The sequence below is a fragment of the Periplaneta americana genome, chromosome 3 (assembly GCF_040183065.1).
Source record: "Periplaneta americana isolate PAMFEO1 chromosome 3, P.americana_PAMFEO1_priV1, whole genome shotgun sequence".
Classification (NCBI taxonomy): domain Eukaryota; kingdom Metazoa; phylum Arthropoda; class Insecta; order Blattodea; family Blattidae; genus Periplaneta; species Periplaneta americana.
The window spans coordinates 107379365-107393526 of record NC_091119.1 but is presented as its reverse complement, the minus strand read 5'-3'; positions in this window follow the sequence as shown (position 1 = coordinate 107393526).

Sequence of the window (14162 nt, the reverse complement as noted above, 5' to 3'; positions counted from 1 at the left end):
GGCAGCCCAGACTTGAACGGACGCCGCGCACTGGCAGTCCAGACTTGAACGGACGCCGCGCACTGGCAGCCCAGACTTGAACGGACGCCGCGCACTGGCAGCCCAGACTTGAACGGACGCCGCGCACTGGCAGTCCAGACTTGAACGGACGCCGCGCACTGGCAGCCCAGACTTGAACGGACGCCGCGCACTGGCAGTCCAGACTTGAACGGACGCCGCACACTGGCAGTCCAGACTTGAACGGACGCCTCATACTGGCAGTCCAGACTTGAACGGACGCCTCATACTGGCAGTCCAGACTTGAACGGACGCCTCATACTGGCAGTCCAGACTTGAACGGACGCCTCATACTGGCAGTCCAGACTTGGACGGACGACTCATACTGGCAGTCCAGATTGAACGGACGCCTCATACTGGCAGTCCAGACTTGAACGGACGCCTCATACTGGCAGCCCAGACTTGAACGGACGCCGCACACTGGCAGTCCAGACTTGAACAGACGCTTCATACTGGCAGTCCAGACTTGAACGGACGCCTCATACTGGCAGTCCAGACTTGAACGGACGCCTCATACTGGCAGTCCAGACTTGAACGGACGCCTCATAATGGCAGTCCAGACTTGAACAGACGCTTCATACTGGCAGTCCAGACTTGAACGGACGCCTCATACTGGCAGTCCAGACTTGAAAGGACGCCTCATACTGGCAGTCCAGACTTGAAAGGACGCCTCATACTGGCAGTCCAGACTTGAACGGACGCCTCATACTGGCAGTCCAGACTTGAACGGACGCCTCATAATGGCAGTCCAGACTTGAACAGACGTTTCATACTGGCAGTCCAGACTTGAACGGACGCCTCATACTGGCAGTCCAGACTTGAAAGGACGCCTCATACTGGCAGTCCAGCCTTGGACGGACCCGCGTGCCGAAGCGCAGATTTCTGATGCTGAAACTCTAACGCGGGCATGATAACATTTCGGCAACTCAAGACTTGGCTGGCACGAGCCGCCTGTGGCAGTGGTTTTAATGTTGCTGAATTATGCAGGGCATCCTGCAGCAGGAAGTGACGTAGAGCGCGGTTATTCCAGGACCACCTGAAACGTCTGAATGCCTCTAGTTGCCATAGCGACGGGAGATGCTATTCTCCCCGGCAACAAACAGTTGAGTACCGATATTCCTGCCGCGTGCTGGTTGTTCTCGAACTAAAGTCCATTTACACGAACTTAACTAACATTTCAACATTGCTGTTTGAAATTTGCTTGTATGTTGTCCGTTTGTACGTAATTTCGCCAAAGTAATGCCCATGCCATATAAGTCCTAATTATTATTATTCCATATAACTTCAGTGGAGCTAAGTGTAATTTTTTGTGATCATAAAATTGAGTTTGTAATGACGCACAGACATTATTGCTAAAATACTGAACTTTATTCAAAAAGCTAAAAAATAGAATTTCTGTCAAGTCTGTGAGTTGAGTGCTTTTTATTTTATGTTTATAATAATCTTACAGTACTGCAAAGTTTTTCACAGTGTACTGGGAATGGGAAACTCTGCAAGTAAAATATACAATAATAATAATAATAATAATAATAATAATAATAATAATAATAATAATAATAATAATAATAATAATAATAATGGTAATGGCAATAGTATTACTAGCGCTAAATCTTACAGAAGGGAGAAATTTACTTCAAAAATGGCAAAGGAACCGCTGTTCCGAAAGAATTTGTCAATATTATTTGTGGTTAAAAGTGAATGTAATGTTAAGAGATTGACATCTTGATCTAATAAGTAAAGATGGAAACTTTTTGTGTTATTTCTGCATAATCATCCAAATATTGTGTTTTAAAATTATTTAATTAGTTGTGAAAAGAGCTTCGTTCTCGATATAAAGACACGTGCCAGTATTCTGTGCTTTTAACAGAACATCGTGAAGATATGTGAGGGTGGAGTTGAACCCAAGAAAAGAATCTATCTCCCTGCACAACGTCGTTGATTTTATAAAACCTAGTATGTGACAATATTTTTTTTCAGGAGGAAGAAGAAAGTAATCAAATACCAATAGGACTGCATAATAATATTAGATAATTCAATAGAAAACGTTGGTGAATATTATGGACATCAATGACATCATCGGGGATCAGTGTAGGTCTATTGATATTCATTTAATTTTAATTCCTCCTGAAAACCTTCTGTGGTAAGGGATTAGAAGCTTCCTAAATTTCATCCCTTTAATGTATCGGTGGTTCATAAGTTAAATTGTATCTATATGATACAAAGAATTAACCAAGTATTTCATACTCCAATGTGTGTGCTGTTACCCCATCTTGTCGGAAAATGTGTAGGCCTGATCTTTCCGTGCTCCGTGAGAAGTTGTTAAAACGGTTACAAAATGTTCACATAACGAATTAACGTTTTCCTAAAAAAAATCGTGCTCAACCATTTTCGCACAATACTTCCACTATTTAATCAGGTAATGAGAACAAAATTATAAAAATTTGTATTGTCGTTGTCCCAATACGTTAGTATTCTGGGCGTTCACAAAGTCTCTCAGGTGAAACCAAGGTTCGTCACTGGATCAGTGATTCTGTCGTGGATTATTCTAATGTCCAACGAGAAATACGTGTGTGTGCTACTCGACCACCACCACCACCACCACCACCACCACCACCACCACCACCACCACGATTCTTTTCCACTTTCTCCATACTTGGGAGTGGCAATCATAGTTGTATTGCACTTTTATAGTATTTCGACGTTCTTTGACACGTAACTCTTTCTATTAACTGTAGCCGTCTAGCACTATTAAGACATATAAGAGCACCTCTGCAGTTCCATGAAGTACACAAGCAGACACTGCTTATCGCAAATAACTGTGTAGAGCAACAGGAAGCATTCTACAACAGGTAGCACTGTTGGTGTTAGATTTTTTCCCTTTTCTGAGGAGATCCCGAAGGCTAGCACCGCAGCCTGAGACTTATTGTGTCAACCTACTTATTGTGGGACGATTGTTGAAGTCCTTAGGACCGCATTCCTGTAAATACGTGATTCACTGCTTGTTGCTATTCAGCTACAGCATTCAGATCTGACGGAAGCTCAGTGTCATCCGTAGCCTTCTTAGATTGATGACATCTGTCCGAAAATCACGTAGTTCTGCTACATCTTGTATTGACCTGAAGATCACAACACCGTAGATATCATGATCCACCATGGCGCCATCTATCCGTTTACGGTTTATTGTGAACCAGCCTTAATAAAGCGAAATGAGTCTGAGGTTCAACGCCAAAAGGTACCTAGAAATTCTGCTTCAGTTAGATGAGGGGAAAAATCTCGGGAAAAATCCAACCAGAATTGAAACCCAGGCTCACTCGTTTCACGGTGAGACATGCTAACCGTTACTGCATAGCGGTGGGCTGGTGGTGTAGAGAGGAACTACAACAGAACTAATATAACATGGGAAATAAACATAAGGCGCTTGCCTGCCTGTCTGAAGTTGCGCTCGGGCGCGGGTTCGATCCCCGCTTGAGCTGATTATCTGATTGGGGTTTTTTCCGAGGTTTCCCGCAACCGTAAGGTGAATGCCAGGTAATTTATGGCGAATTCTCGGCCTCATGTCGCCAAATACCATCTCGCTATCACCAATCTCATCGACGCTAAATAACCTAGCAGTTGATACAGTGTCGTTAAATAGCCAAATAACCAACCAGAATATTTTGGCGCATTTTACATATAGGAATTATATCCAAAATCTTTTTGTCGGAGTTTACGCATGAAGTTATCGGGTAGACCAATTTTTTTGGTGGAATTTACAAACTTCGGTCATCACCAATACCAATACCGTCGTCGTTATGATGGTGTCTATTACCTCGACACCAGAGTCGCCTGCTGTTAATGTTTAATCCATTTGCTTTAATCTGTCCTCATTTAGCACTTGAATACGTATAGGACATTTGCAATTAGCGGGATCCCTTGATAATATGGTGAGCCTGGAAATATTAGACAGGCAAGATAAAACGGTCACATAGGCTACCCAATTTCGAAAGGAGTAAATTTCCTACGTTGGGTTATACTTCGTTCACCTAGTAAGTTTTCAAGCATAGGATCCACGCAAAAGGTGACTCTAATTGTCGATAGTGTTGTCCTATCTGCAGGAATGTGTGTGTGTGGCTCAGAGCCCAGCCAGAAAGCCACACTTTCTTTTATAGAAGAATTAGGAGCACAGTAGGAATTGTAACCATTTCAAATATTGTGATAGGCTGAGAGTTATGCATTGTATTAGAATGGTCTCTAGCAGAAGCCGTAGAAGTAACGTTGGTAACGTTAAAAGTGATAACGTACAGTAGTTCAGGAGAGAGATGCGGTTCAATGTGGGCGTAATAGTAGGCGGAATATGAGCGTGAAGTCAATAATGGTAATATTTTCATGTTGGTGACATTACAATGTAACTTTGTCACAGTCCACTCCTCCCGTCACTTAATTATCTCCCATCTAACTCTAACCTTGTCATAGTCTTCGATCTCCTGTCGTTTAGCTAGCCACTGACCTAACTTAATTTAACCGTATCACATTCCTCGGCTTCTTATTTTTATTGCATTTTTGGTCCAGGAAAAATACTCGTCTTCATTTCAAACGAAGTTTTACGGTGTAGCCATATACAGGCTATTTCCGAGGTGGTGTTACAAACTTTCAGGGATGATGGGGAAGGGCACATGTATCAATCTGAGATCAGGAACCCTGGTCCGGAAATGACCGAGTCAAAAGTTACAAGCAAAAATAGTTCTGTCGAAATGAAATAATTTTATTCCTCTGTACACCTTATTTATGTGTATTTATCTGTACATCTTAAAAATACTGTATTCATTTGACGTTGTTTACGTTGTTTACTTACGGTATTCCATTCAGTGCGCTGTCTGAGGGATGGGGACAGGAAACTACACTAAATCAATGCAGATAGCGTAATGTGTAACGGACATGGTCGGTCCTGACAGCAGTGTATGTGTACAAGTTGCAGTGTCCTGTCGATCAGTCCTAGTGAAATGGAGGAGTACACGAGAGCGGAATAAGCAGACCTGATTTTCGAATACGGATGAGCCAATGGTAACAGTAGACAAGCTCACAGATTGTATGGGGCAAGTACCCACGTAGGAGACATCCGGCCCATATCATTTTTCCACGACTGTTCCAAAAGTTAAGGGAAGGAGGGCACTTGGTGCGAAATTACAATTCCATTTCCACACAAATATTTTTGCTTATAACTTTCGAAAAAGTCGTTTCCGGACCATAGTTCCTTATCTCAAATTGATACATATGCCCTTCGTCATCATCCCTGAAAGTTTGTAACACCACCTCGGAAACACCCTGTATAAAATGAAAATTAGAATTAATGGAAGAAAATGTGTACGGTCGATATGGCCAGCACAGTAGTAGCCACTCCTCATTCTTGCAGACGATGTTAGTGCGTCGCAGCATTGAGAGTCTTCCGGCGAAGGAGGGGGGGGAAGTCTAGTAGTTCTGTGCCAGAAATCGAATTCTGTTCGCAGAATTTGTAGTACACTAATTTTTTTATTGTCATGCACAAAATTATTTCTTGTACAGACCCAGAAACAAAATTCAGGTTGCCCAAATTTTGTTTCTGGTTCTGTAATTATATTTATTATGCATGTTTCAATAAAAAGCTTCAATATATGTGTGTGTATTAATGCATGCAATCCACAGCAAAAAACTAAAGGCCTATATTACATGCATTCTTACAAATAAGGGTCCGCCTCGCTGCTACGTTGTCTGTCTTAGGATTCATTTTCGGCACTACGTCTGTTTTGAGAATAAGACATGCTGAAGCTCCAGTACTTGATTACGTGATGTAAAATACAATTAATCTCACCTGGAAGTACGGAGTTAATGGAGAACACGCTGGATCCAATCCAGAACTCGATTGAAGTGGAGACGAGAACACGTGCACACGACTTGCAAGGGAACTGTTGATTTATGTGTGCGCGTCTGTAAGCGCTGTCGTACCTCCATGGATATTATTGTTGTCGGTGATTTGGAAGGTATAACTTTGTCATATCTGAAAGTCATCTAGTCTTATGTCTACTTCCATAGTTATTTATTTATTTATTCTGGTGAAGTTAAGGCCACCAGAAACACAAATAGACTACAATAATACTTACTCACTTACTAGCATTTTGAATAAAATTTTGTTTAATTTTATTGGAATTCTAATTACTAATCATTCTCCAGATATGAAAACAATCTGTATGTGCTTTGCAGTATTATCAAGAACGTTAGGAAAGTCACTGGGTATTTGTATGGCCCAGCCAGAGAAACATTTTTTATTAATTATTTTATTTATTTTGCTTTTCATAAAATTGTCCGAAAAAACGGCCACATTGATTCTTGAATAAAATTATATCGATTTTCAACTTTATCAATTATTGTTGCAGTTATTGCCTGGATTTAGTGCCTTGCACATTTTCCAAGATGAATGTGATGCCGAACATGTGCTTTGGAAAGACGATTGGCTATAAGAAATTAGTGCAGCAGAAATTTTCTGGCAAATTTTCAGGAACACAGTTTCCACATTGTTATGCAGCTCATGCACTCATCGGTAAATTTCGTGACACAGGCTCAGGGAAGAATGTCAAAGGAATGAGAGACGAACTAAACTGACATAAGAAAAGCTACTGGATATTTATGACTGCATGATGAAGAATTGACAGATTTTTATAATTTTTAACTGACAATTTTGGAGAGTGCATTTCTAAAAGTATAAGGCCTCCACGCTCTCCATACTTGACGCCAAAAGACTATTTATGAGCAGCAACAAATGGAATTTGTGGAGATCCCCCACAGACACTTGATGAACTGCAAGCTGCAATTATTGTTTATATAGCGAAGAGTTCACAACAATAACAGATGGAAAAGTTTGAAAATAAAATGAAAGTAGTCCAGGGCTGTATTGATGCTCGTGATGTTCGATTTTAGTGTCTACTATAAGTTCATAGTATAAGTTTACAGTAACTTTCCGAACACCCAGTATTTAACAATTACAAAGACAAATGTTATTAATGTCTCTGTTAACATTAGTGAATGGCTCGGTAAATAAGATGGAGGGCATATAGTAGAATTTAGAATTAACAGGTCGGAAGAGAGCCGAAACAAGGATGATGACCACTCACTGAATTCCCCACGGTAGATGAGAGGCCCTGTAGAAAAGTGAAGAGGATCTCCCCAAAGCTCCTCATGGAACAGGATGGTTTTCTCACTCCGAGAGACAGCCTGTAGGAGTAGTAGAGAAGGATGCTTATGATTGAGAGCGCTCTGTATTATAAAAGAGAGAATGGGATGGTAGGGTGGCTAATTCTATATGAGAAGAAAAAAGACATCGTTGACGTGTCTAGGAGATACCAAGATTATTGGTGTACACAGTACCCATAACTGGGGCCTATTCCAACAATGAACTTTCCAAGTTTTCACTTCGCAGTTTGCATTTTTCACTGCAGTTTGTTCCACTATCACTTTCCAAAAGTGGTTACAAAGTGAAAAGGAAAAGTAGAGAAAAGTTTTCAAATATTACTTCTGCTCCACCATTACAAAAATTTTGAAAATTTCAAAGTGATGTGCTGAAAAGTGAATGGATTTTTGCAAAAAACTAATTCTCTTTACCATTAGGATTAAATTAATTATATTCAGTATAATTTTGCTTAGGATTCAAAACATTTTAGAGAAGAAACATGATAAAAAGAGAGAATTTACTTTTAAATGATTCAAGTGATGAAGAACCGAAAAGAAGTAAGGTAACCAGGGTTACCTAAGGAATAAAAGGTTCTTTCTTTGAAATGGAGACGTTAGCAATTTTTAAATAATGGAATAGCATACTTTTATAGTTATCCTGTAATATTTTACTGCAAATAAATATTCAAACAAACACACAAATGCTGTGAGCAATAAAAATTAACATCATGTCACTGGGCCTTATATCCTGCTGTGACAGATAATAAGGCCCACAATAAAGAATATAAGTATTGAACATAACTTGGACATACAAAGCCTTCAGTTTTTTTCAGTGAGAACTACACTTTCATCGTGCACCCAACATTCACAAGAGACACACACATGTATATCTACAATAATTCTCTTCGCAGAACACATTTGCGTCCAGTGGATGTTTGTTTACAAATCCTGAAGTTGATGGTTCATCCAATGCTCTTTCTGCATTAGTAGTTATCAGTCTTTGTTTACTTCATTTCTTGCAAAAAAGTTTGTGCTTCAGAGTTTGAACTTTATAGTTCAGGAACTTCTATGAACTTGTGGGCGTTTCCACGTATTTATTTCATGGGCCTTATTTCCTGCTCTGTTACTTCGCGCCAATTTGAATTTATGGCCTGCTCATATGCTCATTAGCGAAAGTTTCACGGTAGCCCAAAACTTCTTAATGTTTACATAATAACATGCATTTAATATTATATTAATAACACACAGTAAAACGATTAAATATAACTTGAATTTTGAAAAATTTTGTAATGAAAGCAAAAATAATCACACATACCTTGTTGCCACCAGTCAGCTACACACAAGAACGAGAATCTAATTTCTTTATACCTCACTCGAATGCAAGAAGACATAGGTCTTAAGAGCTGTTGTTCTCTTTTTCAAAAGTGTATAACTAATGGTAAAACTAGATAGTGGGCCTTATAACATTCTGGGCCTTAATACCACCAGGTACCTTATATAAAAACAGGATAAATTTCCATAACCTAAGTTTCTCTCAATTGGGTGAAAATTTTCGGAATTACTTAATTACTTCAACTCAAGCAGTTTATTTCTTGGAAGAATTGGATGTTTCTTTCATCTAAAGAACAATGAATTACTCATATATATCTTCATTGGCTAGGAAATGGAACTCAACAACTTGGAGTTGCAATGACTACTGATATATAAAGATTTCCAGAATGAAATGAAAAATGCAAAGCAGTCACCATCCGTAAAAGATGATTGTAGATATATGAATGACATGGGAACTTCGTCACCGATTTGCAGGATGTCGCAATAAAGCAACCAAGGCATGCGATTGTTGTGAAATGCCCCTACATGAAACTGTTTTCTTGAACTCCACGTGGTTAAGAAATAAGCTACTCGCTCTTCATTTTTATAACACACATGAAATATTGAATTACTAATTATATTGCATAAATTATAATCAGTGTTATAAGATTCTAAAAATAAATAGATTGAGTAGGCTATTATATGACATTACTGTACCTGATTTGCCCACTGGTTTTTTTTTACCCAACCTGTATCTAAGTGTCCATACATTGAAAAAATCTAAAACAGCATTTGCAATTGAATCGGTGAGTTGGAAAAGGGGTCAAGTCCATCATTTTTCAAAATGGCGTTTATTGGCGATATCTGACTGCTATGTCTGTACGCATCGTTTGGTATAACAAGGGGTCATGTCCCGTCCACAGAAGTGTGCGTTAGATTAGTATTCAGTTGGAGAAGGGGTCATGTCCGGATATGACCCTTTTTCGAAATATTCTATGGTAAGATACTAGGTGTCGCACATGTCACGGAATTGTGTAGGCCTATAGTCAGAACTTCCATTTTGTTTTAAGCTTTTTTTTTTTTTGCGTCTGTTGTGTTAAGTTCAGTGAGTGAAACTTCTCTGGTGTAGAGTTTATTAGTCGATAACAATGAGTAGTGACAATGATACATCCAGCAGTAGTGGAAATGTGTTACGGCGAAAACGTCGACGTCGCGATGTGACAAACTATTCACCGTATAAGAAGAAAATTGCACAAGTTAAAGGACAACCTTTCACAGTATCTGGGGGAAACATATCGCACCTCGCAAGACTGGGTCTGACTGTTCGTAAGTACTTGTTTATGCTATTGACGCGTAACACTAGCGGATTGTTTACTTTATTAGTTGTCACACGTACCACTTATCCACTAGAGATTATATTTGTGTACGTGTCGTGTTTTACTTGCAGGTGTCAATTGAGATGCTTTGATGCATTTTCCAGTGAACAAAAAACGCAGATAATTAGTAGAATCAATGAATGTGACAACAAAAATTATCAAGACTCGTATTTACAGTGCCTCATTCAATATCATGCTGTTGAAAGACACAGAAGCCGGAATAAAACAACGGAATCTACCCCAAAACCCAAGACATATTCGTATGAATATTATGTGAAGGTGAGCGGTGAAACAGTGAAAGTATGTAAAACAGCATACATAAACTTACACAGTGTTTCAAAGAAACGAGTGGAGCGTTTGCAAAAGCTGCTGGTTCAAGATAAATTGCAGAAAGATCAACGAGGTAGAAGTGCCGGTTCCCGACATAATGTCATACCAGGAGACATTTTTCTCTCAATCCATGACTTCATGAAGTCGATTCCTGTGCATGAAGTGCATTACAGTGACACAAAGAAATACTATTTTACAAGCAATTTGTACATGAAAATTCTGCACAACATGTTTATCACGAAAAATCCTCAGAGTGGGGTGAAATATGACTTCTTTGTGAGGTACATGCATGAAAATTTCAACATCGGGTTTGGGCAACCGTAAGTTGGTGTTTGTGGTTACTGTGAAGAAAGGAAGACAAAATTGCGGAATTCTACATTATGTGATGCAGTGAAAAAGGTTGCTGCTGGTGAACTGAGTATTCATAATCGTCATCATCATCAATAACTTCAAGGTTTAGGCCGATGGCCTGTTCCGCCTCCAGAATTTTATCCATCAAACTGGTCTCTCCAACGTCTCTTTGGTCTTCCCACTCGCCTTCTTCGTGTAGGTCTATAACACCATGTTCTGAAAGGTATCCTGTCGTTGGGCATTCTTGTTATATGGCCGTACCAATTATTTCTATATTTTTCAATTATAGTTATTACACTCTCGATATTCAGTTCTCGACGTATATCTTCGTTTCTCTTATGGTCCTGTAGTCTAAATCCTGCTAGTGGCCTTAAGATTCATAATCGTAGAACAAAGAAATTCTACCACAAAATGCAGAAAGTTCAGCAATTGTGCAAAGAAAGAGACGATTTGGCAGGCTTTGTCTTTGGTTATGAGTCAAATCTTCCACTACCACACATTCCTGTCCAAAAGATTTTCTACTATCGGCAGCTGTGGGTGTACGAATTTTGTATTCATAATTTGAAATTGGGCGAAGCATACTTTTATTCCTACCATGAGGGTCTTGCTAAAAAAAAAAGGACCAAATGAAGTATGTACTAGTTTGTTGCACTGCATCATGAAAAACCTAACTTCTGATGTGAAGCAGTTGTATTTGTTTGCTGACAAGTGCCCTGGCCAAAACAAGAATAATACCGTTCTTAGATTCTTGCTAACAATGACGCACCTTATTCCAGAGATACATTATTACTTTCCCGTGCATGGTCACTCATTCAATGCATGTGATCGCGACTTTAGTGTCGCAAAAAGGAAAATAAAACGAGAGGACAGGATATATGCTCCAGAGGAGTATGAAACTTTGATACGTTCATCGCGTCAGAAGAACAACTTCAGAGTCATAAACCTGGAAACAGAAGATATTCTGAAGTTCAAGTCGTGGTAGCCAAACCACTACAAAAGGAATGTTACCTCAGTGTGCTATTATGGTAGCAAAACAAAAGTGAAGTTTTAAATATCTATGTACAGCCACTTCACTTTCCGTTGCGATTGTCCCGGAATCATTGAAGCCAGGATATCCATTGATGACCTCTCTTCAGTACAGTTTTCACTGCTCAAAGGAGGATGTAACGCAGATCTTCCAGATCAACAAGCATATAGTGAACCTGTTCCAATAAACAGGAAGAAACTAGATGATGTAAAGAAAATTCTGCAATACATACCTGACGAGCACAAACCATTTTATGACACTATCTGCCAGTGGCCAGCAAAGGATGGAGAAGATAAAGATGGTTGAAATATATCTACCATTGTCTGCATTCGTGACTGTATTTTGGGTACATTGTGAATAAACGTGTATGCACAAAACACTCTTTCATTGATATCTAACGTACGAAACATATAACCTTGCATAACATGACCATTCCCCTGCAAACAGATGGCTAGTGGCCTCATCAATGTCATCAGGTTCGAAAAGGGGTCATCTCCAGTACGTCTAAACTGGATTACTGACCACACTCAATGTCTAAATTAACTTGTAATGGTGTATATTGTTTCACCCTGGAACCCATTGCTTCGTAGCAACTCCACGACATCATGCTTAAACCCTTTGTATAGTAAAACAGTTTTTTGTCTCTCCTGAACAATTTACTTTTCAGGACATGACCCCTTTTCCAACTCAACGATTCAATTAATTTTGGTATAAGAGCTTACAAATATTCTGGTTTCGTCAAATGTTTACTAAAAAAAAGTTTCGGGCATAAATGGGTTAAAATACATCTTTGTGGGTAAGAAATGGTATTTTTCAGTTTCTTCTTTTATAGAATGCCCTTTTCGCTTTCTTATGAAACAATTTCCTAAACATCTGCAATAGTGTGCGAGATATGTTCTTTAACATGCGCCGTGTCACTTTACCTATCCCTAAAAATTTAACCTTCGTCGCTCGTTTCCCGAAACTTTAAATTTTAATTTTATTTTCCCGGATAATTAATTTTTTAGACATTTCAATGAAACTTTGCATGCTCATATACTATTTATTCCTTCTAATGTATCGTGAAATTGTTAAAAATATTATTTTATTATAATTCTTTTAAGAGATAAGTAAAAGATTATGATGTGGTATTCTTGACGAATTCTGAAGACGAACTCCAATGTTCGACCTTTCAATTGAAACTTAGTTCTGTAGAATATGGGGTGAAATTTCAGTTTATTATACTACAGTAAGGGATTTCTTAGGGAAGAATCATCTTCTTAGTAAAATCTGTGTTTGAAATAAACCTCTAAAAAATTTCACATTTTAAATATCAAGGCCATTCGTATCATGTTTTCAATTCGTTCCACTAATTCAGGAATGTTGCATGGCTTAGTCGAATAGACACGATCCTTGATGAATCCCCAGAAAAAGAAGTCCAGAGTAGTCAAATCAGGTGATCGCGGAGGCCAAAAAATTGGGCCTTTGCGACCGATCCACCAGCCTAGAAACATTTCGTCTACGGAATAAACGCTTAATTTGAGCGATACTGTTTCCAAGTTCAAACCAGGCAGCAATTTTTCTCTTCTGTAATAACGTTAAGTGGCTGCGTGGCATTTTATCATTCTAGTCTATCACAACAATGTGTGTAGGCATGGCTGTGTGCCATTATCCTTGGCGTATAGAAGGCTATTTTCCAGGTCATTTAAGTTGGCATCAAATGCACATTACACATGGATAAGTGCTATCCTTTGCCGGCGGGGGAGGGGGTGTTTGTTTCCAAATCGACTGTACGGCACCGGGAAGGGTTGTTTCTCGTGGGGATGAACATCATTTCAAAGAATTATCCAAAATACTTGATCTTTCGATAGACTCATTATTTATGAAAGACTCTGTAGAATGATTTCCGGCGATTTTATCGATATTGAGTGAAAGTTTGTGGCATATTTTCTTGTCGTTGAACTGTATATCTTCGATAATCTTCATGTCATACACTTGCTCCGATTACTGTTAAATTACATTTAGTTTATACATTTATTGCATAAGTGTACGACCCTTTAAAGTATATTGTGCTTACTGACTCTTTTGGGTGAGAAGGAAGGATGAGACGTGTGAACTTCTACAGGCACAGCTCTGTAGATACCACAAAGATAGACCAGGCAGTTTCCTAGCAGTCATCAGGGTAACCGCGGCTGAGGAACTGGTTCTCATCCTAGACTTCTCAGATATCTTTCACCGCTCCATGTCCGTGAACATCTCAAAGAGAAATTTGTATCGTATTGCTAATCGTTGTATTACAGAAATTCGCACTCCATATTATTATGGGAGGAAATAATGTGAAACAATGTTGTAATTAAATTTTGTAAAGTTGAGGGTAAAGATAAAATCCCATCCAGTTTTCTTCCACCACAAGATTCACTCCAGTTAACGCAGGAGTTTAAAAAGTTCACACGTTGCGGGAATTTCTCAAAACAGGCATTTATTCGAATCAATTTCGTGCGAACAGTAATGTACACACGGCTTATTGCCCGTGCATAAGATTATTTTAATTACAG